The 3,527-nt window shown below is 46.2% G+C and overlaps 1 non-coding gene across 1 annotated transcript; it reads right to left on the bottom strand.

Annotated features, from left to right (window-relative positions):
• Positions 1-514: 514 nt before the first annotated feature.
• On the bottom strand, positions 515-589 carry Trnas-cga (transfer RNA serine (anticodon CGA)). The gene has a single exon. It is a non-coding gene; the product is annotated as a tRNA-Ser (tRNA).
• Positions 590-3,527: the final 2,938 nt, after the last annotated feature.

The raw sequence follows: 3,527 nt of genomic DNA, 5'->3' as shown, positions 1-3,527 counted from the left end.
TTGGGATGTGAGCTTGATTTGTGAAATTTTTTTCTGTTGGTGGGGAAGAACTGATCTGAGTATGTTCTTCGTTAAAATGTCAGTCTGTGTTCGTAATCAGTTGTGCGTGGCGTGGAAAAGAACCTTCTTTCACCAAGTAGTTGCTGTTATTAACTGGTTTGTTTTCTCGCTGAGTGGGGTTAGGCAACAGCTTTGGCAAAAATGTTTGGCAACCCAGATTGGCAACACTTTTAAATGAGTTTTTATAATAGTCTTACTATTGTTACTGAGCGAGGTGGCGCAGTGGTTAGCACACTGGACTCGCATTTGGGAGGACGACGGTTCAACCCCGTGTGCGGCCATCCTAAATCGCCCCAGGAAAATGTCACTATGGTTCCTTTGAAAGGGCACGGCTCACATCCTTCCCCATCCTTCCCCAATCCGATGAGACTGATCTCTTCGCAGTTTGGTCTCCTCCCCAAAATCAACCCTCTTACAATTGTTAATCTGAAACTTCCTGTCAGATTAAAACTCTGTGCCGGACCGAGACTCGAACTCGGGACCTTTGCCTCTCGAGGGCAAGTGCTCTACCAGCTGAGCTACCCAAGCAGGACGCACGCCCCGTCCTCACAGCTTTACTTCTGCCAGTACCTCGCCTCCTACCTTCCAAACTTTACAGAAGTTTTCCTCACAGTTTTAATCTGCCAGGAAGTTTCATATCAGCGCACACTACGCTGCAGAGTTGCACTCATCTGTTACGTGAGGGTGGCCGCTGAAGTTTCAGTATGGTCTAATAGTCACTGATAGCGTGAGACACCAATCTGGCAACTCAAGATGGTGAGCAGAGTTATGTGTGTCAAGCACCGATTCTCTGGCAGCCATGTAATCAAAAATACAGTGATATTAACGTTATACTTTGTTTAGAAAGAACTTACACGCAGTAGTGAATGGTGGCATCTCGATGGTAGGCGTCGACCCTGGGCAGCACAGTTTACGTCAGCCCCACAGCCTCAGTAAATTTGAGAAAAAAAAGGCATGATTCCACCATGCTTTGTTTTAGATTACTTTCTTTGCACTACTAGTTTCAGGCACAATCTACTTTCAAGTGCGTCTATAGTAATCAGTGTGGATACACAGTTGCCATTTCGTTAAAAAGTCCTGTGTCATGCAGATCTGTACACAGCTGACGACAGTGCTGTGCACTTGTATGGTTATAAGACGACGTTTTAAGAAACTGACAACGATGCGTCCACATCTGCGACTACAGATGCAGTGAGTGAAGCTAGTAGTACAAATAAAGTAATGTAAAACACAGCCTTGTGGAATCATGTCGGTTCTCAAAGTAAGGTGGTGTGTTGGCACCACACATACGTCAGCAGGCAGCAGCATGGCCGCGGCAGAGTCGCTGTGTTCGCAGCCTTGAGACTATGATGCACATCAGGAGTTCCGCCAACAGCAAGGGAAGGACGTGCTTGACATCAGTGCTAGGTGAGGTTCGGATGCACTCAGGCGCAGGCTGTGGACCCGGTATCCATCGAAACTGTCCAGGAGACCGCAGCCGTAAGGCGTCTGTTTGGGCACCAACAGTATCAGGCCTAGGAGTGGTTGATAAGCCAACAGCTGGCAAACGCGACAGCAAGTTGTAGATAAGGCTAGGGTGACCACATCAGGTGGACACCTAGAGTGGAGTGTCTCTGGTCACGCGACAGTATACGACAGACACTACTACGATGCAGTGGCTAGCGTTTATAATCGATTGCCCCTGTTTTATAATAAAGCATCGTTTCTGGGCAAATAGAGGGGCTGAAACGGCAACGTAAGATAAATCCGCTCGCCACTGCTCTTGGTGGGTATCTTATACTACACGTTCACAGCTCTGTTTCTGTCCTGACAGCAGAATGTCTCAGTTAGCATGCAGGCAGCGACGTCTGCTAGGGAAGCTGTTGTTACAACAGATCTGTCGTTAAACTCTGTTACAGTCCTAGAACCAGTGAAGTATGATTAACATCATTTGTATACTGTCCAGTCCGACTCTTGTTGGCGGTAAAATGGAAATGTCGTGTGGCTAGGGCCTCCCGTTGGGCAGACCGTTCGCCTGGTGCAGGTCTTTCGATCTGACGCCACTTCGGCGACCTGCGCGTCGATGGGGATGAAATGATGATTATTAGGACATCACAACACCCAGTTCCTGAGCGGAGAAAATCTCCGACCCAGCCGGGAATCGAACCCGGGCCCTTAGGATTGACAGTCTGTCACGCTGACCACTCAGCTACCGGGGCGGACTTTGTTGGCGGTGACAGTAGATAAGTCCTGAGACACTCCCGGTGACAGTAGATAAGTCCTGAGACACTCCTTACACTCCCGTGATGGTTGTCCTGGGGCACTGTCTAAGTGACTGCTGAATGGAGCTATGTCTCTGCTTATATTTGGATTTGTCAGATGGATGTCCACGTGGGAAATATTTGTGTAACGCAAAGCGGATGCGTAAGATAGTTGTGTACACTGTGTCCATAACCTCTGGAGGAAAGAGGAGTCCATTTGCTTGAATGTGTTGCCCATGACAGGAGTTTGAATTCTATGCCACTAATTCGCTCCATACTACGTCATTCGGAGTATGCATTTCATGACCTCGTTGATGGGTGCTTATCTTCTCCAACATGTTCCAAGAACATCTCTTCCATTTCCCCTATGACAAAAACATTTTGGGGAGAACCTTGGGTTGTTACTTGTGGTCTGATCGGTCCCCTTACTCGAGAGTTTCTGCGCAGTAAGATAAATTTATCTCAACTATGATGACGCTTGTTGCTAAACACTGTGCTTGTATTCGGCTTTCCGATTACCAACTGTTAATTCACGGTGCATGAAATGCCGTCCCGTAAGAATGCTCCACCTTCAACAAGAAATATTCGTCTGTATGCAGCAGTCATCTCCATCCTGAACACATGAAATAGGATTGTATATTACTTTTCAGGATGACGACACCAACGTTGGTTAGACAGACAAATTTTTGTTATGAGAATTTATTAGGCCATTGGCACGAACGTGTCTCTCAAACACTGGTCATTCAGGACGTCTTGAGACCCTAGGATTTCTTTTCCAACTATTAGAGCTCTATCTGAAAATATTCTGCTTCGAGTGCTGTATCATATGTATAAAATTTACCTTATAATTTAGGGACACCTTGAATGTTTGAGGAACAGGTCCACAGCCAAAGTTAGCTGCTGTAAGCAGCTGTATGATTCACCGGAGACTATTACACAGCGTAATAACGTCCACGAAGCCCACAAGGCGGTAGATACCGGAGCGTAGTTTGGCGCCGTCTTTCTTTACTTACGGAGCGCATTGAATACGATTATAAACTATACCTGGTCAACAAAATTTGAGCTTAACGAATATGAGACTAGATTTGTGATTAGATGGAACTGTTCATAGCCAATGGAACACACTAAATGACTCTTAATAGAGAAAAATCGTTAAAAATATTGAAGCTCAGGGAGTGTTACGGAACCATTAGTGTTGACAGTATGATGTACACACAGTCTAGAGGA

The sequence above is a fragment of the Schistocerca cancellata genome, chromosome 2 (genome assembly GCF_023864275.1).
Source record: "Schistocerca cancellata isolate TAMUIC-IGC-003103 chromosome 2, iqSchCanc2.1, whole genome shotgun sequence".
Classification (NCBI taxonomy): domain Eukaryota; kingdom Metazoa; phylum Arthropoda; class Insecta; order Orthoptera; family Acrididae; genus Schistocerca; species Schistocerca cancellata.
Note: the sequence above shows the minus strand (reverse complement) of the source record. Positions and strands in the feature narration are given on the sequence as shown.